Below are 23514 nucleotides of genomic sequence, written 5' to 3' on the forward strand. Positions count from 1 at the left end.
ATAAAGATCAGTTGAGGTTTTATTTTAATCCAAAACAAACATGAAGGAACTTTTATGAATATCCAATTTTAGATTCCTTCATTCAATAAATATTAGGTCAATTATTTCCAATATATTCTTCCATTTATGTATCCAACTGTCCTCAGAAATATTCATATTTATTTTTAAATCTTTTACTTTAGGTGTTTTTATTAGTTATCTATGAATGGTTAAGAAGTTCCTAAAATGTGGTAGCTTAAAACTACAAGCTTTTACTAGCTTGACTCCTGTCGGTCAGCTTAGCTGGGTGTCTCTGGTTTGGAGACTCTCACAAGGCTGTAATCAAATATCTTCTGGGGCTACAATCATCTCAAGGGTTGCTTGGAATAGTATTGGTGGCTTTCAGATTCACTCATGGTTCTTGTGGTTATTGGCAGGCCTTCAGGGCCTCTCCCTCCACCCTCTCTTCTTCTCTCACCTTCTCTTTCTCTTCTTTCTTGGTGATAATTTAAATGTACCCATTACTGAGACGAGTGGATTTCTGGTCTTCTGCTATAGTAAAAGGTAAAGAGAGATGCTATGGTTTAATGGAGCATTTCCCAAAATGTGTTTTGTTAATATAAACAAATATTTGCTAAATAAACACACAGTACTATAGGAAATGATGCTGAATTAAAGTTTTTGTTAGTGTTGTTAATTGCCAGACTTCACAGAAGCTTTAATGTGTGCCCTGCTTATCTCTGGAGATACCTTCAGTATGGGAGATTACTCAAATACATTTTACTAAGAAACTCTTTTTACACAAAAATATCTCTTGGAATCCATGGGTCATTCTTTGACAAATGCTGCTTTCATGTATTTTATCCTGGACAGAGGCCTAAGTCATATATTTTTTTTTCTACACCTAACTAAGCTTTACTCTACCTCCAGCCTCTAAATGAAAATAATAAAACCTGACCTTCACCATCCTCTGAGGGGATATTATAAGATTCAATAAAGTAAACATAGCAAAACATTAAAAAATATATATATATTATCCTTGCTCCCTATTGGATCTTCAATAGGAAGACACCACAGAGCAACATTTTATAGTGCTAACTTTTTAAATCATTTAAAAGCATAAAAATCAAATCAATTCTAAAAACTACTAAAACTACTACAGTGAATTTAAAATGAATTTGAGAGCAGTAGGAGACAGAGAAACACAATTGCTTGTAACTGAGCAGGAAGGACCAAAAGGAAAGGAGACCCCTGAGTGTCCATCTTTTTTCTTTTTGTTTTTTTCTTTACCAGTTAATTCTGTTTCCCTGTTTTCTTTCAATTTTAGTTTCTTTCAGCAATTGCCTCAGGACTGAGGAGAAAGGTCACAGTGAGTAACTTTATTCTCCTAAAGAGGAGTACTCCTCTCCTGTGCCCATTCAAATCCTGCTGAGGAACTTTCTCTTAAGAGTCTTCTTTTTTGTTATAGGCCTGTCTATTCACTAATGAACTGACTGAAGTATCAGTTGACTTGAATGGGAGTCAACTAATACTAAATCTCTCAGAACAAGAGCTGAAAGTTGAATTTAAAGAATAAGTTTAAAGGTGAAAGTATAATTCTTATTGGCACTGTATTTGGAGGTGGTGGCATGTTGTTTCTATCCTCACCTCCCACAGGAAGATTCTGAGAAATTCAATGAGATTACTTCAATCCTACCTTGACGATATCTGTCATCCATCAGAAGTGAGTCCAGTTGTAGCTCTGCTTATGACTGGGGACCTCATCTCTTCATCTTTAGAAATGAAGCTTTGCCCACCCTGCAGCATTGTTGTAAGAACTAAATGAAATACCATAGATTCATCCAAGGGTACTTAGCAGGCTTTCTCTAAATGGTAGCCCTGGGTTTTCCTTTAGTTTAGATAGTGTTATCAGATAATATACTTCAGGCCTAACCATTGGAGCAACTCTAAAATCAAACTGCTTTTTATCAATCAAAAGGCGGAATTCTGTTCCTTACAGTTTTGCCCATTAATTTATGTAGTAATTCTTTCTTGATTAGTGCATTTTTCTTTTTCTATAAAGACTTAAGACTATCATTTCATATGCTTATTATTCAAGTATGGGCTTCATTTTAATTTTGGTCTATTCTGTGTAGCAAAATAACCCTTCCACATGTGTGTTTTTTTTTAAAAATATGTATTATATGTTGATTATTTACTGTGATTTTTGCCCAGTTAAGGTATTACTAAACAGTGCTCTTGCAATAGAGAAGGTCACATGCCTTAGGTGAGATGGAGGCTGTGATCTGGACCTCCATCATTTATGGGGAGGATCTGAGGATGCTGGAGTTTGATTTTCTTGTCCTGCCCCAAGGGCAAAGTATGTCCAGTGACTGTACTTATATGGTGGGAAGTATATGCCATAGAGAGGTAAATGAGAAGATTAGAGAAATTACATAGATACTGATTTTGAGACACTGAATCTATATCCCAGCCATCCCCATGTTCCAGTTGTCCAGCTCTCCAAACCACTGAATCAATAGCATGCGTTGCATCACAGAGAAAGTGTGGCCCAGCAAACTCCTGCAAACAGGAATGCATTGACTTTGGATTTAATAATGGATTTTTTTCCCTATAATCTGAGAGCAAACACTTTTGATTATTACAAATGCCTGGCTTGCTTGAGAAAGTGACGATTTTCTCAGAACTCCAAGACAAACATTCAACTTGAAGAGGATCATGCAATTTACATAATGGAACTAAAGACTAGGAGAAAAAGGATGCAGTGCAAGGACAATGGGAAGAGGAAAGCCTGTCCAATTATTGAGTGAGGGATCCTGAGAGAGACCACCGCCGACCCCAACCCCTGCTGCCAAAAAAAAAAAAAAAAAAAAAAAAAATCAAGGTCCTATTGCCTATTGTTCTGATTTTCTCCTTAAGGACAAATCCCAAAGAAGAAATTAACAATATCTAAGCAGGTTTGGGGATTCCAAATACCACTGGGCTGATGCTCTGTCTTTTGGGCATGTCCTGGGAAAATGTAGTTTCATGCATTTGAAATATTGGGGGCATTTATGTTGCAATAGCTGAAGAAGGTATTAAACAGAGTGGCCCTGAGTAAAGTCTCATTTTGGTGTTATGGTGAAAGCAAAGAAAAAATCTTGCCACTGCTCCTCCCCCCCCCCCCCCCCCCACCCAACGCCATTCATAAGTGCTACATAAACTGGTGATCAATAGGAGGACTCCTTGTAACAATATGGAGGGTAGGGTGTGAGATTCTTGTGACTGGAGGCTAGGGTGAAATCCATGGACATCAGCAATAGTAACTGGATGCACTCTAAAGACCAAGCACGACAACCTAAACTCAAAAGGATAGTCAGTGGTCACATGATCACAGAAGAAGCCACAACAGAGGTTAACTCAGAAACCAAGCCGGATGTGATGTATCACCTAGAGACTTGGATGTCCCTCCCCCATGTCAGTTTCATTCTGTACCCAGATACTGTATTTGGAAGGAGAAGATAAAGCATTTAAACCATGAGAGAACCTTAAATACAAGATAAATACATATATTCTGATTTTTTGGTAAGAAGCATTTAGAGTACATAGGATATTAGTTCAAAAACGAAATTAAAATTTTGATATCTGAATGTATAATTGCTAAATTCATATCTTTTCCTACATGCAAGAGAGCCATGACGTTGGGGCAGCTGTTTTAGGGTAGAATTTGTTTGACTTTGAACAAGAATCCTGAAATACGAAAAATTAGCCAAAAGCTATTAGGACATTCTTTAACTGATGTCTTTCATTTCCTCCTTGGCATTTTAATTTTTACCCAGGTACCCTGTGTACCAGGGTAGCTGAGGCCTGAGTTTTAAAAGAGAGTTTAATACCTTTCTATAGGCTACATTTTAGCCTGGAGGAATCAAAGTGAGAAGATGCAGATGTCAACAGTATAGTCTGTGGAAGCACCTTGTGAACTTCATTTGCTTAAGCTCCTAGAGCTCATATCTGTTGAGTCTTAAAGGGATTTGCATGTTGCTTATTCCCGTAAGCCATTCTTTGATAATGTTCATGGTAATGGTGTCCTCTTCTCTAGCCATCCCGCTGTAGTCTCCTGAGAGTTTGGAAAGTAGAAGCCAAGAGTAGTTGTAATATATAGATGGCCACAGGACTTGATTCAATAGGCAGGCTAAGAAACTGAGGTCCAGTTACACATAGAGAGTCTGGAAAAATAGAGAGTCTGGAAAATAACAGACCAAGACAGGCAGGCAAGATAAACTCCAGAAAGCTATGCTAAGACAGGGGGAAGTAGCCAAGTATTAGGAAAGTCTAACGCTTATTAGATCCAACTCTAGCTGAGAGGTTTGGATAGTGAGGAGTGACTTAAATTTAATAGTACGCAAAAGGCTATGGGAAGCAGTAACCCCTAATTTGCTTCTTGCTCAGCTGTAGAGATAGATTGAGTATGGATGGGTCTGAGAGAAAAAAAATTTCAGAAATAGATAAAAAATGGCATACTCTGTAAACATGGTGAATGACTTCTTGTTTTATCGCAAGTGGTGTTCGTCTGGAGGCATGAGTTCATTTGCCTTGTGTTTAAAGGCAGACCTCTTAATGGACCAATATGATCCACTCTCCAGGTGAATTTCTGCAACACTTTCATTACTCTGGTTGTTGACTGGTCCCTGCCCTGTATCTATTCCCAAGGCTGATTAACAGACTTCTGCCTATTTGTCGTCTCTGAAGCTCTTGGTTGGTCACTGCCTACTCCAGCTGTACTCTACTGCCAGGATATTATTTTCTTCTTGCTGTCACTCTCCCCAGTAACTTCAGCTCAGCCTCAAAGCTGTTTGTTATTGGTAGTCGTAAGTGATAACGTGTTGTGTTACCTAATGCTTTCAAACTCAATGGTTACGACATTCAAATAAGATTTTACAGGAGAGGCCAGGAAAAGGAAATAAGTTTATAAATTTGTTAATTGTCCTGTGATGTTAACAGATAAACATACTGGCTTTAAAAATTCTGTAACAATAAGTTTTTTAACAACTGGGTATTCAAGTGGTAAACATATCAGCATATCAGGGTCACTGAATACATAATGACTGAATAGTGATAGTTTAAACTTTTACCTTTGCAGTGTTTTAAGGTACCTCTTTTTTTTTTTTTTTTTTTTTTTTTTTTTTCCAGAAAGACACTTTCTTAAAAAGTAATGTCTAGGGGCACCTGGGTGGCTCAGTCGGTTAAGAAGCTGCCTTCAGCTCAGGTCATAATCCCAGGATGCTGGGATAGAGCCCCACATTGGGCTCCCTGCTAAGCTCCCTGCTTCTTCCTCTGCTGCTCCCCCTGCTTGTACTCTCTGTCAAATAAATGAAATCTTTAAAAAAAAAAAAAGAATAATGTCTGTTGGCTACTCCTAACCCTCTTTCCTAATTGTGAAAGAAAACCCAACAGGAAGTTACAGAACTCACTGCTTTACTCTGTGCCAACTCCCTCAGACCACACAGAAACAAAACCTAGATGATTTGGCAGAGTTTTCAGACCTGAGGAGAGACTTGGCAATGTGACAAGCAGAAGGGAAGCTTACTTGGTGTCAGTAGGCCAAGACAGAAGAGTGGTTACAGGCACTGCTACAGTGAAGGCAGTGGAAGCAGCTGGGCAGGAAATTTGTCCTAGTGGGTGGGGAGAGAAAACATGTTGGTTCACTTGATGTCAGGATAAAATGGAAGTTGGCATTTTAGTGAGTTATTGAGACCACAAAGATTGTTTGTGGATGGAGAAGAGATAGTGCTTGTACATTGCTTTAAATACTTGATATTGCCACTTTCTAGGATTAAGGCCATGTTAAAATAGTGTCTACAAACTTGGTTTGGATTGAATCCCAACTTAAAAATATAATCTTAAAAAAAAAAAAAAGAACTAGATATAGAGATACCTTCCAGACTAATGTATCTTTATATTATGTCTTTGAGGAAAATAGATTTATTATTTTAAAAAATTACTTTAAAGCAAGTTCATATGTTGGGTTAGGTAGATCTTATAAGGGCATAGCATTTTTGTTAACTGCAAATGTCTTATCAGATAAAGGGCTAGTGTCCAAGATCTATAAAGAACGTATCAAACTCAACACTCACAAAACAAATGATCCAGTCAAGAAATGGGCAGAAAACATGAGCAGACATTTCTCCAAAGAAGACATACAAACAGCCAACAGACACATAAAAGATGCTCAATATCACTTGACATCAGGGAAATACAAATCAAACGACAGTGAGATACCACCTCAGACCAGTCCGAATGGCTAAAATGAATAACTCAGGAAACAACAAATGTTGGCAAGAATGTGGAGAAAGGGGAACCCTCTTACACTGTTGGTGGGAATGCAAGCTGTTGCAGCCACCCTGGAAAACAGTATGGAGGACCTCAAGAAGTTAAAGATAGAGCTACCCTATGGCCTAGCAATTGCACTACTATGTATTTACCCAAAGGATGCAAACATTGTGATCAGAAGGAGCACCGGCAATGCAGTGTTTATAGCAGCAGTATCCACAATAACCAAACAATGGAGAAAGCCCAGATGTCCAGTGACAGATGAGTGGATAAAGAAGAGGTTGTGTGTGTATGTGTGTGTAGACACACCTATATTATGTAATATGTAATTACATTGATGTGGATGGAACTGGGTGGTATTATGCTGAGTGAAATACTTCGATCAGAAAAAGACAATTACATGGTTTCACTCACATGTGCAATTTAAGAAACAAAACAGAAGATCATAGAGGAAAAGAGGGAAAAATAAAATAAGACAAAATTAGAGAGGGAGAAAAAGCATAAGAGAATCTTAACTCTAGTAAGGGTTGCTGGAAAGGAAGTGGTTGGGGGAATGGGGTAACTGGGGATAGATATTAAGGAGGGTATGTGATGTAATGAGCACTGGGTATTACGTGCAACTGATATATTATTGAACTCTACATCTGAAACTAATAATATACTATATGTTAACTAATTGAATTTAAACAAAATAAGTTAATAAAGAAGTAAACAATATAAATTTTAAAAATTTATAACTCTACATTCTGTGGAATAAGATTAGTAATATTAGTTAAGTTTTATTGAACACCTACTATGATCCAGGCACCATGTTTAGTGCTTTACATTTATTTTTTCTTTGAAGTTTAAAACAAAATCTGAGGAAGGTACCATTTTTATTTTGACTTAGGAAAAAATTGAGGCATGGAGAAGCTAAGACAACTTGTTCCTGTCACGGATATAGTAGGTACAAGATCTAGGATTCAGTTCTATATGTGACTCTGTAGTTAACCCTGTTTAACTGGGATTCTCAGTTGCTAATCTAGTTTTCTACAAAAACTGTTTCCCAAAAGCAAATTAGAATCACAATGATAAACCACTACATATTCACTGAAATGGCTTAAACTTGAAATGATTTACAATACTAAATGTGTCAAGGATGTGGTGCAACTGAAACTCTCATACTTCACTGGTATAGTATTAAAGGGAGCAACCTGTTTGAAGAAGAGTTTGACAGTTTTGTGTATAAATGGCATACACTTAAACAACCTTACAATTCCATTCCTAGGTATTTACCAAGAGAAATGAAAATATGCTGGTACACAAACATTCACATTAGCTTTGTTTATAATATTCAAACATAGAAACAATTCGAATATCCATCAAGCAGTAAATGGATAAACCACTTTTGGTGGAAACATGCAATGGAATATTACTCAGCATTGAAAAGGAGTGATTACTGATACTTAAAACGAATGGCTAAGACTCAGTATTATGACTAGCAAAAGCGGACAGACAAAAAAGTGCACATTCTGTGAAATTCTAGAACAGGCAAAACTAATCTTTACTGATATAAAGCACATTAGTGAGTGACTAGTACTGGAGATATAGGATTAACTTTATATGGGCATGATTAAAATACTGGATGATACAAATGTTCTATATCTTAATTTCATTGTGGTTACACAAGTTTACGTATTTGTCAAAACTCACTGATGGAACCATAAGCTTAAAATGATCATAAACTGTATGCTTAAATTACCCCTGAATAATGTTGATTTAAAAGTTTGCTCTTTTTTATTGTTCAATCTTTATTGCCTAGGAATTCCCATATTTCTTTGAACTTTCTCCCGTTCCATCATGTATACCTGGGCAGGAATGAATGTATAGTAATATGTATTGATTTATTTATGAAATTGTGTACTTACCTGCTTATGAACTAGATTACTTTACAAAATTGAATTATATATATTTTTGTTTAGTGATTTCTCATGTTTGTCTGGTTAGTCTTTTTTCGCTGGCTAGATCAGTTAAAACACTTGATTATTCTAATTGTGTGAAAAACTATGCACTCTGCCAGAATTTTCAAAATATCATGCATAATGCCAAATATTCAGATAGAAATAAAATGAAAATTTGAATAAAGCATTCATATTTATTGGCTCTATATTAATCAAAAGCCACTTAAACTAGTACCTCACATAAATGAAACAATGGAGAAGTTCTTAATGGTGAGCTTGAAGTGTTAGCTCCTGAATTATCATCTAATCATCTCATATATATTGGATTGTAGTTTTTGCAAGTTTTAATTTCAGTTGAAAGTCAGTGTGCTGTCATAGGAAGAGTTTAAATGTTGAAGTCAAGTGGCCTGGTTTGAATTTGAATTCCAGTTTTACCACTTACCTGCCAGGTGACTACGGGTAACTGCCTAAATTTTTGATTATCCACTTACTTAATTGAAAAATAGAGATAATTTCATTGGATTGTGACAAATAGGACAAGTGTTGGGCATATACCAGATATTAATATCTAATATCCACAATTCTTATCATTTATTGTATTAAATGTAGTATAGTAAGAATCCTAGCTTTAAAATTAGAATCAAAGGTTTAAGTATCTTTACATATTCACTGGCTTGGAGCCTGGGGTAAGCTCTTGGACCTTTTGAGTGATTTTTAAATTGATCCTTTATTTGTGAAGTGGTTATAGTAATGACATTGGTTTATTTTGCAGTTTAAATGAGACTTTAAAAATTGAAATATATATAATACCTGGTACAGAGTAAGACCCCATTAATATTAGTTTGATTTGAAATCCAAGTTTTATTGGATCTCTCACATAAAATGTATAATTCTATTCAATAGAATATTAAAAATACTATTCCGTTCACCAGCCATGCCTAAAGATAAGTATTTACACAAACTTAGGCTTAAGAAAAAAGAAATACTGAGATCATAGACTGAGCTTTTATTTTATCCAGATCTTAGATATTTTAAAAGTACAGCTAAAGAACTGGCCAGATAATGCAGAAGGCTATTTTATGATCCTGTACTCCAAATGCTTATTTGTATCCTTTGTTAGATTTTTATGAAAGTCCAGAAGGTGGGAAACAGAAGGCAATGCAACTAATAATAGTACAGCACTGATCATTTCTTTTGACAGCACAACTGTTTCATCGTAACTTGGTTATTAAACAGATGAATTAAGCAGATGTCAAAATAGACTTGAAGCTCCAGGGATTTTAGCTCTGTAAAATAATGTTATAAATTATTCCTCCAGTGGGAATGCTTTTTTCCAATTGGACACTTATTATCACAAATAATGAATAAAAAGCTATAATAAATAACATAAAATAAATGAACACATATAATGAAAAACAGATAATATTGTTTGAAAATGACAAAGTAAACTCTTAAGAGAATAAAGCATAATAATAAAGCTATGTGTTCTAAAAAACATGAACATAGAAATATTAACACATTGTGGTGTAAAAGTGTAGGCAGCGTCATATCTTCTAAACTTTTGAATGAGAAAAGAGTATGTTACTTATCTTATTTGTCTCTGAATGTCAAGGCAGAAGACCAAGTGGACTCTATATTTCTGCATAATACTCTATTTGTCTATCTGGAGGTTTAGTTATTATGATTTGGGGATATATATGGTTAGATGTCAAGATATGTTGGCACCATCATGATTTTTAGTTAAATATGCACAGGCATGGGAGACCTTTTAATTTCCATAAACTCATTTTTCATATGTTTTTTTTCATTTTTCATATTTAGTTGAGGAAATAGCTTGTATCATCTTTTTAAAAATCTTATCTGGAAAATTGAGTTCATTTCACATAAAATGATGGAAGTAAAACCACTGGCATTTAAAATAATACAGTTTGATTCAATTAAATAGTTTAAATAAGAATTTAAACCCCATGTGTAATTATTTTCTTAAAAAAGTTACCCAAATAACAGCTTTTCTCATCATTCCTTTAACTGCCTTCTATTCTCTCTACATTATCAAAAAGATCAAACCACAGCACAGTATATTAACACAGGGCAGTCTAGTTTGGTCATGAGTAGGTTACAAATAATATAATTATAAAGAGTTAATAAATCATAAAGAGAAATAAACTCATCAGAACAAATAACTGAATCACAACAAAACACTAGCTAGATAAAAATTTCTATGTGAGGAGCAAAATTATAAGCTCATTATATGGGGAAAACCCTTTGTTTCATAAATCTGTGTTGTGTTTAATTACTACTTTCTATACAATATCCTTTCAACAATTGTGCAACTTTTTGGGAATAGTTACTTGCCCCAGCCTTGCATGATTAGAATATGGTAAAGTTTTTATTAAAACCAAAATATTCTGACTTTGTGTTTACTGTTCTTTTTATTAGGTTGAATAAAATCAAAATCACACAGAACTGGGAATGTTTATTTAACCAATAGATTGTTCATCTTTTTAAAAATAGAAACTTTATATTCATCAAGTAATTTTGGCAAGTTCAAATTTACTATCTAGTCTGTAGTTTATTGATTATGCTCATAAACATTCACACTTAGCAAATTTACTTTTTCCCATCTCTATTTCATAAATGAGAATGTTTGATATTTGAGTCACTGGTCATATGTGAGTAATGGAGCTGTATCAGTTAATTAAATTACCAATAGTGAAGTATCACAAAGGGTATGAAAGGCTTAACTTCCTGTTTCTCAGTTCATTTTAATGGTAAATTTTTATGAATTAAAATAACCCAACTAGGGGCGCCTGGGTGGCTCAGCAGGTTAAAGCCTCTGCTTTCGGCTCGGGTCGTGATCCCAGGGTCCTGGGATCGAGCCCCACATCGGGCTCTCTGCTCCGCAGGGGGCCTGCGTCCTCCTTTCTCTCTGCCTGCCTCTCTGCCTACTTGTGATCTCTGTCAAATAAATAAATAAAATCTTTAAAAAAAAAAAAAAATAACCCAACTATTTTAAAGTTTCAAAAAATGATTTTTTGGGGTCCCTGGGTGGCTCAGTGGGTTAAGCCTCTGCCTTCACTCAGGTCATGATCTCAGGGTCCTGGGATCAAGCCCCACGTCAGGCTCTTTGCTCAGCAGGGAGCCTGCTTCCCCCTTCTCTCTATGCCTGTCTCTCTGCCTATCTATGATCTCTGTCTGTCAAATAAATAAATAAAATATTTTTTTAAAAATGATTTTTTAAAATATTGAAGACAAAAGCTTAATGAATTTTCTGTGAACAATCCAAATATAATTCAATAACCCTGACCTCTGACTAATTCCACAAGAATTTAGGACATGGGCATAGCAGATAGCTCTGCATGTTTACCTATCCAGTATCCATGTCCTTTTCTTCTGGTATAATAGCATCTTGACTTTCCTTTGGGAACCACCTTCCCTACTTTTAGTCTAGGCTCCAGAGCTGGGCACTCTAGGGCTGGTCAATGAAAATCCTTCTGGTGTTCTTTGGAAAGAAGAGCTCTTTCTCATACTGGGTTTGCAAAGATGGAAGGAGCTAAGCCTAAGTTGCTGGGGCCATGTTGTTAACAGATGGAGAGAGCTTGCCAGCAAACGAAATCAGCATGGAAAATAGGAAAGTTAAGAAATGGAATAACATAGATTTCTAATATTATATTTTCAAACGAAGATTTTACTTTTGGACTTTAGTGAAATGAGCCAACATTTCATCCATCCATCCATCCATTTATTTATCTCATAAGCCTGTCTGATTTGAGTTTCTGCTACATATAATTAAAAATATACTGATTATTACAACGTGTGGAAGGATGATGTTAGTGCTTCACCATGACTGAGTTCAAAGTTAACAACTTTGAGGATTTTGTGAAGGTATCCTGATCTCAAGTTCCTATTAGGGCCTTAGATATGTTGTTATGCAGAAACAGTAACACATTTACTCAACCATAGCTTCTGGTAATGAGATATATGAATACCTAAGCTAGGTGTGCTTGTTTGGCATTACACACACACACAAAAATAAGGGGGTTCCCTTTGAAAAGAGCAGATGAAGTAGAGAATCAGCATGGAAAATAGGTCATATGTGAGTAATGGAGCTGTATCAGTTAATTAAATGATCAAAATATATGAATTAAGGATCAATCAAATCTAATGAATGTTATTTATAATCAAAATTATATGAGGGACCCCTGGGTGGCTCAGTCAGTTGAGCTTCCAGCTCTTGGTTTCCACTCAGGTCATAATCTCAGGATTGTGGGATTGGTGGGGTCAGCTTAAGAGTCTCTCTCCCTCTTCCTCTGCCCCTCCCACTCATGCTTTCTCTCTTTAAAATAAATAAACAAATAAATAAACAAATCTTTAAAAAATTATAGTCTGACATAATCCATTTTTTATAGATACTTCTTTATTTTATTATAAAGTTGTTACAGAAAAGGTAGAAAGGTGTTGTAAGATCTGCCAGAATTATAGATACTTCCATTCTCTAGGCAAGATCATATTGTAGGTATTTTATGTCAGACAATGAGGTAGAAACTGAATAACATCATTTGTATTATTGTCAGGTTAGGAAACAAATCCTTAGGAAGCTTCTTTAAAAAAAAAAAAAAGTGGACGTTTAATTTAAGTTTTATTCCCTAACACATTGAGTGCAGTAACAGCTCTATCACTGGCACTGCTTCTGCCCTTTCCCAGAGACATTCTTTTCAAGTATCTGAAAAGTCCTGCACTCTGAAAGGTAGCGTGGCTCACTTGGTCATAGGGATTGACGACAAAAGTTGACCAAGGTACCCTGAAAACAAACAGGCAATCTACCATGAAAGGGGAGGAATTCTGACCTCTTCTATTACTCTTTTTAGCGAAGAAATTTTGGATTGGGTGACAAAAAACTCACAACTTATTTTTAACGAGTTTTGGTACAGATAAGCAAATTTCATCTACTCTATTAAAGCAACTTAAAAGACAAACACGAAAATAGGACTTCCAGGCAAAATGAAACTTGTTTTTATAAAGGACTGTAGTGTGCTTTGTTTTTTCTTCCTTGTTCAATATGTAAGCTATTTCTGGAAGGGTCATAGTTCTTGAGATGTATGGTTGAAGGATAGCAGACAGTAATCATGATGGTCAATCTCCGTTTCCTTTGATAGAAAAAGTACTCTTTATATAATGGTGTAAGGGAGTGATGTCCTTTGTAAAGGAAATTTTCCAGGATTTCAAGGGCACTCAGCTCATGCCTAGTGAATGGTAACTCCAGTCCCTTGACTAAATCTATGCTAATTAGCTTCTATCAAAGCCTTGGTTAAAATGTGTTTGCCAATTGCTCTGTTTACTTTAGGAATTCTCAGGTTCTTAAATATGTTAATATAAATAGTCAGTGTGCAATAGGGATAGTATGTGGAATTTCTCCAAATTATTTGACCAATGACATTTTTTCTTCTCATGGAATTTATTAATACTAGTGTTCCACAGAATGAACATCATGAAGTTAGGTGCTGATCTAGAAATGAGCATTTTCTCTGCTAAAATCAGTCAACTGTTTTTATTTCAAAAAGTGTGAGGAGTGTTGCCACATTTAGTGTGAAAATTAATAGACTATATGAAAGCAATGGCTTAGTTTCTTTCTTCTTCTCTAGTTTTACTAAGATATAATTCACATAGAGTACTGTGTAAGTTTAGAGTATACAGTGTGATTTGATATATGGATCTATTATAAAGTGGTCACCCCAATAAGGTTAGCTAAAACTTCTATCACCTCACATAATTACCTTTTGTGTATGTGTGTGTATGGTGAGAAATTTAAGATTTACTCTGTTAGCAACTGTCAAGTATGTAATACAGTATTGTTGACTATAGTCTCTATGCTATACATTAGATCCCCCAGAATTTACTCATCTTACAACTGGAAGTTGTATACTTGACCAACATCTCTCTATTTCCCCCAAACTGCAACCCCTGGCAATTACCACACTGGGAACCACCACAAACAACACACCACAGAAACCCACCATTTCTATGGGCTTGACTTTTTTTAGACTCTAAATATAAGTGAGATTTTTCAGTATTTATCTTTGTCTGAGTTATTTCACTCAGCATAATGCCCTCAAGGACATCCATGTTATCCTCAAAGGTAAGAGGTCCTTTTTTTCAAAGGTTACATAATATTCTGTTTTATATATATATGCCATATTTTCTTTACCCATTCACCTGCTTACAAATACTTCGGTTGTTTTCATGTCTTGGCTATTATGGATACTGCTGCAAAGAACACAGGGGTACAGATAACTCTTCAAGAAAGTGATTTCATTTCCTTTGGAGATAGATATAGATATAGATATAGATATAGACATAGATATATATATATCTCCATCCAAAAATGGGATTGCTAATTTACATGATAGTCCTTTTTGAGGAACATCGAGATTATATAGTTTTTATAGTGGCTATATTAATTTACATTCCCACCAAGAGTGAACAAAATTCCCTTTTCTCCACATCCTCGCCAACATGTGTACTCTTGTGTTTTTTTGATAATAGTTTCTAATAGGTGTGAGGTATCTCATTATTATTTTGATTTGCATTTGATGATCAGTATTATTGAAGATATTTTCATGTACCTGTTCACCATTTATATGTGTTTGGAAAAATGCCTTTTCAAATCCTTTGCCCATTTTTAAAAGAGATTGTTTCTCTCCACCCCCCACCTCCCACCGGTATTGAGTGTGTAAGTTTATTATCTATTTTGGGTATTAACCCCTTATCAGATAATATGGTTTATAACTAGTTTCTTCCTTTACATAGGTTGCCTTTTCATTTTGTTGATTGTTTCTTTTGCTGTGAAGGATTGTAGTTTGATGTAGTCTCATTTATTTTTGCTACGTTGCTTATGCTTTTGGTGGTAACCAAAATATCATTGTAAAGTCCTACTTCAAGAAGCTTTTTCCTTATGTTTTCTTCTAGGAGTTTTAAGGTTAGAGTATTAATCCATTTTGAATTCATTTTTGTGAGGGGTGTAAGATAGCGGTAGTTATATTTTTTTACATGTGGAAATCCATTTTTCCCACCACCATATTCAATCTCTTTATTGAAGAGACTATCTTTTCCCCAGTGAGCATTTTTGGCTACTTTGTAAAATATTATTTGACTGTATATACATATATTTCTTTCCATGCTCTCAACTTTGTTCCATTGGTCTTTGTGTCTCTTTTTATGTCAGTACCATACTCTTTTTATAACTACGGCTTTGTGGTATACTTTGAAATCAGAAAGTGAAATGGTTAATGATAACAATGCATCGTAAAACCTTCAGAAGGAAAGGAGAATGTTTTGTGGACCATTTGTTTTTTTGTGTGTGTGTGGCAGTTTTAAGTTATTAGTTTTTAAAATCAGTACTTTTTAATGGAAACAACTTGACCAAAAATCTGTCACAGAATTTTGAGACCCATTAAAACAAAAGTTTAATGAGAAATCTGTGTTTTCTTTTGGTCAACACTGTAACCTTGTACTATTAAGTAAAAGGGTAAGTTGCACAGATCCTGTTTCTAATGTTATAATATGCTGAAACTGAAATTTCAGGTAACATTTTTTCCTGGGTGGGATCTTGGAGTCTTCACTTTGTCTAAAGGAAGGAAATGGTAAAGTACATAGTAAAAAGCTACGGGAGAAGTCGTTTAGTGCAACACAATTTACATAAGCAAAGAATGACCACAAGACAGTCTGTACTATAAACAGGTTAAGTTCTATATACCAAAGTTAATGTGTTGCATATAAACTTCTATCACTAGGGAGTAAACTTGATACATTGTCACATGTTAATTTCCCACTTACTGGAATGTTTAATGTCCCATTTATAAATACTGTAAAGTAGTTTAAAGTACCTAAAACAAGCATTTGGTGACATGCTTGATGGTAGTTAATTTTTTCTCTAGATTTTAGAAGAAAGTCTGGAAGTTTTCTACGGTCACATAAGAACTAGAAATCCACTTAAAATAGGAATTTTCATCTTTAAAAGAGCAAGTTTGGGGTGAAGAGGGAACTGGAGATCAAGCCCAGTTTGAAGAGGTGTGATGGTCAGGTACTCAAATTTAGACTGGAGTTGTAGGGTAAGCTTTTTAGTTTGAAGTTATTTTGGAGGTTTTTCCAAGTGTCATTCCAAAAACGGAATATTGAATGATAGTTGGAAGTAATGAACAGGATGTAAAAAGATCTTTAAAGATTACTGTGGTGATTTTATAATTGCATATAAATTTATAGTGTTTGGGTGATAACCATCTACTTTTTGGCAATAGCAAGCTGGCAAATCTCAGCACTGGTGCATTTGATGAAAAAACAATCGACCATTTGAACTTAGTTCTCTGAGTAGGCTTTTTTCTTAACGAAAGGGGAATTTATCAGGCAACTATCAGGCAAAAAGCAGAGGATAACCTGGTAGGTAAACAATGCTGAGTGAAATGCGTACTATAGCAGCCATAGGCAATAGGAAATGACTACAGTTGAAAAGATGGGCATTTTCTAAGTTAGGTAAAATGGTCTTTTAATGATACTACCAGGAGCACTGATAAGGCCTGTAAATAAACTAATAAAAGGTTTTGTCTGCAACTTCAAGTATTTTTTACTTGTCTGTGCAAATGTGCTGTTGGAAAAAAAAAAAATGACCATAAGAAGAGACTTTAATTTTGTTAAGGAACCCCTTTCTTTGGGCTGCTTCTAAATATCAAACCCACTTTTTAAAGATAAAGATTTGGGGTTGCCTGAGTGGCTCAGTTGGTTAAGTGCCTGTCTTCAGTGCAGGCCATGATCCCGGGGTTCTGGGATCTAGCCCTGCATCAGGCTCCCTGATCAGTGGGGAGCCTGCTTCTCCCTCTCCCTCTGCTGCTCACCCCCCACAGTCAGATAAATTTTTTTTTAAATCTTAAAAAAAGAAAGATAAAGATTTGGTTTTCACTTCTGAAACCAGTATCTTGTCACCTGCCTAAAGCAGGTAATACTGTACCTGTACTCTCTCCCACGCCCTCCACACCAGAGGTGTAACATTTTCCATATCTGAAGTCCAGTTTTTCTCAAAACATAAGACAAGCAGCCTTCACAACCTCCATACTAAAGCATTCTGCAGGCTAGATCTCTCTTTCTTCCTCCCTTCCTCACTGGAGTGGAGGTAGGTGAGAAGAGGTCAGAGGTCAAAGCTGGGGCAACCCATAGTTTCTTAAACATAGTAGATTTGAACTAATGATTTGTTAAGTGGAGGAATAAATGAATTAATAGCAATAAGGTAATATTTTTGAATTTTAATTTTTTTTTGTTTTTGCATTTTTGCCTTGTCCTTTAACCTTTTTTTCTCCCCCTTGGCTATGATAAACACTGAGGATTGTCCAGCTGTTAGTCCATCATGTACACTTGTACAAACATGCAAACTATGAGCGGGTCCTCAGAAATGCAAGCCTCTCTTTCAATTTCTGACCTTTGTCATTTCCTCCTTCTAAAATATTATAGGCCTTGCTTTTCCCTCACCAGCTCCTAATCTTCCTCTAGATATCAGCTCAGATATCACTTCCTCTAGGAAACCTTACTGCTTAGATTGGGATAGATGATACTTTTATCTTCTCCCAAAATACTCCCTGCTAACATTTACTTTAGCCCTTAAGATTATGTGTTGAAATTGCCTACGCTTTTCTGATTCTCCTATTACATTTTAAACTCCCCTGGGCAAGCACTGTTCACTCTTGTATACCCTGTGCTTAGCATAGTGCCTGGCAAGTGAAAGCTGCTCAAAGATATTCTGGTTATTAGTCCAGGGTTACACAGCTAATGAATGGCTGTGATTCAAATCCAGCTTTTCATGACTTTGAGGCATTTGTTTTGTACTGTGCTGAAAAATACTACCTCTTACTCTCCCACATACTCACCTAAATTCATAGCTACTAAAAATCTAGTCTTGAAAGTATTGCATGGTGCAGACTGACTGTCAGGGAATGATCCACAGCTCAAGTAAATTATTCTGAATACCTTCACTGAAGTGTGATGAAAGTTGGCACCACCTGTGGTGTTTCTACTGCAGCATGTTCTGCCGGAGGAATGGGCCCTGAGGACTTTTTCATGTGATGGAACAATAATAATACCTACAACCCAGCCATTTGGAATAAATAGGCCATGGGTGAATTGCACAAAATGACCTCTCCCAATCAAAAAATGTTATTCCATAAAATACATGTAAAAGTTAGCAACTTGTTCATTTAGGTTAAGAGAAATGAACTGTTTTGTGGATGTTTCTAATAATGGAAGAAATTGCATTTTAAATCTTTTCACTTAAGTATATTTTAACTGAATTTTCATTATGTGTTGTAAATTATAACCTATTCGTACTATAGGACAATGTGTCTTTCAGTCTCAGCTGCAATGATGAATTATGCAAATGTCTCTAAGTGTTATTTCTTCTTAATTATTTTGATCTTCAGCTTTTAGATTATGGTAACATTATAGGCTGCTGCAGCTGAAAAGAGAAAAGAGAATTTGATAACAATTCCTACAGCTGTACACAGTGTTTTTTTATACCCTTGTTACTGAGAAAGTTTACTTGTAATTCAGGTGGCATGGGCTGAACACATAATTATTCATTTTAGTTATTCACTCTTTTTAATAGATTTGATGTCTAAAGGCCTTAATTGCCAAGTATCTACCTAGAGCAGAGGTAGTCAAACACATTGTGTTTTAAACCAAGTGAGTTAATGTTTTTAAGTAAAGAGATTTAACCTCAAAATATGTATTTCTGAGATCTAAAAAAATCACACGATCTGGGACAGATGCCTGTGCAGCACAATCTCCTGGATTGATGGAGCTGCTGCCAGGCTCCTTTCAGGCGCAAGTGTCTCTAGTCCCTCACAGCCACACATTTCCTCCCTTCGTGTTATCTCCTCAGCTTTCTTAGCATTGTTTATTTGTTTTTTGGTTTTGTGTTTGTGTTTGTTTTTTTGTGTTTTATTTTGTTCTGTTTTTTAAGTAAGCTTTATGCCTGGTATGGGGCTCAAAACTCACGGGCATTGATTTCTTTATATCTGGGCTAAACCATTCCTCTTTGAATAAATAATAACTGTCAATCAATCAAATGGATCCAACAAAACCTATTTTTTAAGATCCATAGCTATTGAGTTCTTAAATTTGCAAGTGCTCGGGAGCACTTTTTTTTTTTTTTTTTTAAAGTAAGATGACATCACCACTGGAATAAGTGAAATTTTGGTCAATATTATTTTGTATATGACTTAATTTGGTTCCTTAAGAATGTATGGGACATCTGTCTGTGAAGCCCTGAGGATATAGCCATCTTCTTTCAAGGAACTTACTGATCTTCTCTACCAGTATTGGTCAACTCTCAACAAACCAGCCATAAAACTTTGGACTTGGGGTAGGATATGCTACAATTTATTAACTAAAACAGTATTAGAAGAATTCAACTTCTAAGAACTATTTAGAAACACGTTAATTCATAAATAAAGGTCAAAGAATTTTCATCAGAATTAAAGAAACCTAAATCCTTAAACTATATTTCTTATCCCCCCCCCAAAAAAACCCTAAGTGTTTTATATAAGCATTTTTCTTCTTGGGGAAAAAATGGACAGTCCTTGAAAAGTAAGGTTCACTTGTGCTCTCACTGAGCATAGTTGTAGAAAGTAGGTCATTGCTTTCCTCACCAAATTAACTAAATATGTTAGCCTTGAACTTCAAAAAAAAAAAAACAAAAAAGGAAGAAATTGTTAGTACATTGTTAGTACTCGAGCAGTCATGGTGTTCATGGATCTTTTCCCTAGTTAGGAGACAGCTGTTTACATGCTCTTTGTCCTGCTTTAGCCTTCTAAATACTTCATTGTTTCTTCTACTTTCAAGACAGAAGGGCACAGAGATTTGTCAATTCCTGGCACCGGCTCTCCTGGCTATAGCCGTGGCGTGGCATTTTTATTTTAGACATTTTCATTAGTTTGATCTAATTTTCTACAATTATGGCAACATAAGGAAATGAATCCAGGATGAATAGACAGAGTTATAAATCAGTTACCAAGCTTGAAGTAAGTCTATCAATGTATTTTTTACTCCTGAACTGCTTCTCAATCTTCTTTAAAAATCCTGTGGTTCTAACAATCAGTACCTCTTCCCTATAAGATGGTACTGGTCTCATAGGTAAGTAGAAATTATATACTTACTTGTTTTGTCCTACAGCCATGTTGACTTTCTTGAAGCCTCTGACAAACTCCACACGCAAGTCAGTATATTTGCTCCTGAAGTTCCCTCTAAATGAAACCCCAGTACCTTCTTTCCATTCAATGATTTCCTAACTTTCTCAAACTGTAGCACCATTTCTGCTTTCACCATTCCATCAGTGGATCTGCTTTAGCTGAAGTTCCTAAGGAGATGCACATTACCAAAAGCAATAGATTCTCCTCAGTCTTTCTCTTCATCTTTCTGCAGACTCTTCCTTGGAACTGCTATTACCTTGCTTGACAGTCTCCTAGTTTGTTCTTCCCTTCCTACTTAGTTTCTTTCACAGATTTCTCTTCCTCTGCCTATCCCTTAAATAAAATAAAACACATTTTATTTTTGGAGCTTTCATGTACTTATCTCTTCCTGGAGTGATGTACGACATACTTCTATACGGAGACACATTCCTAAGCCACCAGCTCTCAGAGCTGTATCTTTAGTCTAGATCTTATTTTTTCTTTCCCCCAAATTTTATGTCCCACCTTTGAATATACATATTCTTTTATCTGGAATACAGTACTTCAGCTTCAACTTACATTTTTTGCATCCAAGCCTAATCCTCCTCTTTTATTCCTTATCATTGGTAAAGACTACTTTTCTTTATATATGCAAACATCTAAGTTAAAACCTGGGACTAATCCTGATCTGCCTTCTCTTAATAAGGAGTTCAGTCATTTACTCCAGGGAGGTGGAGAAGAGTTACAAAGACCATTGAGTTCTGCTCCAGTGACCTGCTCCATGTCATGCCTGCTGCCTTCTAGGTATAGGCTCCCAGATTTTTGCTTTGGTGATGTAATTATTCTTAGGATCTAACCTCAGGCTCCTTCCACCCCCACTGAAAATCTAGTCAGTGATTTCTTAAAATGTAAATCTGTTCTCATTACTCTCAAGAACAAACAGATGACCTTCTACAAGCTCATTGCCTGTAACAGAGGTTTAAAAAAATTTTTTTTAATAAATAAAGGAAATGTTAAGTAGAAGCCTAAATAGATAAAAGCTAAGAAGCTTTTACTTCCAGCAGGCCTGAAAGGACTCTATTCTATAACTTGAAAACCACTGGCCTATGATATAGAATCCAAATTCTTCCATATAGTACACAAGGCCCTCTCTGTTCAGTCTTCCCCACCCTCACACTTTCTCACCAGCTCTTCACAATATTGATCGTCCTGCCTTTCCCTAAACTGGTCACTTTTGTTTGTGGCCTCTGCTGTTTCATATCCTCTACTAGATGCCTGAATGCTCTGCCTCAACTTGTATGACATAATATCTGGCTCATCTTTTTGACAAACTGTGTCCTCAGTGGCATATCTCAGTGCTCCCCTGTCCTGCCTACACCCTATATCCCCAGCAGCATTGATTATTATTGCTTTTGAGCATGGCTATATATATCTATATAGATATCTATATCTATATAGATATCTCTGTATCTCTCTCTAGATAGAGATAGATGGAAAGGTATAGATAAAAATATATAAATATATGTAATATATATAGGGAAAGGTATAGAGGTATAGATAAAATATATATAAACATACATAATATAAATAAAATATGTATCGTTTAGTTATACTTCTGCTTTATATATACATTTATTTTAGGTTGTTTATGAATCAAATTTCTCCCATGTTATGAATTCCTTGAAAGTGAATTCTGTACTCATCTTTGTATTCTCAGTCTGTAGCAGAATATTTGGATCAAATTCAATATCTGTTACCCCTTATAGTGATTTTAGGTAATTTTCCTTTTTCTGGATATATTACTTACAACATCTAATCCTTTTCCTCAGAAGCAAAAATGTACTTACCCCACTTTTGCATAGTAGGACACAGTTCTGCAGTGTCCTACTATGGTTCCTTTATTATGATATCAGTATGTACCAACTAAGAGTTTTTAAATTTTCATTTAAAATTTTGGAAGTTTTTAAAAAATCATCCATTTATTTGTTAATTTATACAATAAGCACTATCAAGAACCTGTAGTGTAGTAGGTATAGAGAAGTGAAGAAAAACGGAGGGAGAGAAGCACTTTACTATGTTGAGATTTGCTGTCTGTGGTGATAACTTTCAAACAACACATTGGGGAAACTTAGAAGAGAAAGTAAGTTCTAAACTAATCAAAACAAAAATTAAAAAATTTTAATACACTAATTCTTAGAACACATGGTGAAATTTAAGAAAGGATCGACTTCACAATTCTACCTTTACTTTTTTTTTTTTTAAAGATTTTATTTATTTATTTGAGAGAGAGACAGTGAGAGAGAACATGAGCAAGGAGAAGGTCAGAGGGAGAAGCAGACTCCCCATGGAGCTGGGAGCCCGATGTGGGACTCGATCCCGGGACTCCAGGATCATGACCTGAGCCGAAGGCAGTCGTCCAACCAACTGAGCCACCCAGGCGCCCCCTCTACCTTTACTTTTAATGTGTCTGCCACATTAAAGTCATTATGACTTCAGAAGTGTATACTTACATGATGCAAAACTATAGCCAGAATTCATTTTCTGTCTAAAACTTCTATGATGTCTTCCTCATAGTAAGCCAACTATGAGAATTTCTTCAGTATTTCATACCTATTACTTATATATTTGAACAAAGTAGTTTTTCTTATCGAAGTATAGTTGATACACAATGTTACATTAGTTTCAGGTATATAACTTAGTGATTTAGATTCATATATTATGCTATGTTCACCACAAGGGTAGCCACCTGTTACATTGTATTACAATGTCCCATTACATTGCTCTTATAGAACAAAGTGTTTTTATCCATTTTGGCAGGGGAGGTGGGGCAGGGAGATTTGGTATACATGACTGTAAGTCATTAAACTGGAAATTAAGGATTATTATTATTTTTATAAAAAGTCCTGAGTTGGTTATTTGAAAAAAAAAAAAAAGAAATCCAGACCCTCTGATTGAAGATAACTCATGGCGGGCTGCCAACGTCAGATGACTCTTGCTTAGAATGTTCAAATTTTTATTCAATACACATAGAAAACACTTGGCTTTCCATGGACTGGTTTGCATTTTTAGGAAAGGAAAAG

At 35.5% G+C, this 23514-nt stretch overlaps 1 long non-coding RNA gene across 1 annotated transcript; it reads right to left on the reverse strand.

Moving 5' to 3' along the window:
• Window positions 1–222: 222 nt before the first annotated feature.
• Window positions 223–20728, reverse strand: LOC132015032 (uncharacterized). The gene is made up of 3 exons (XR_009403528.1): window positions 20423–20728; window positions 1676–1776; window positions 223–531 (listed from the first exon to the last, which is right to left on the reverse strand). It is a non-coding gene; the product is annotated as an uncharacterized LOC132015032 (long non-coding RNA).
• Window positions 20729–23514: the final 2786 nt, after the last annotated feature.

The sequence above is a fragment of the Mustela nigripes genome, chromosome 4 (assembly GCF_022355385.1).
Source record: "Mustela nigripes isolate SB6536 chromosome 4, MUSNIG.SB6536, whole genome shotgun sequence".
Taxonomy (NCBI): Eukaryota; Metazoa; Chordata; class Mammalia; order Carnivora; family Mustelidae; genus Mustela; species Mustela nigripes.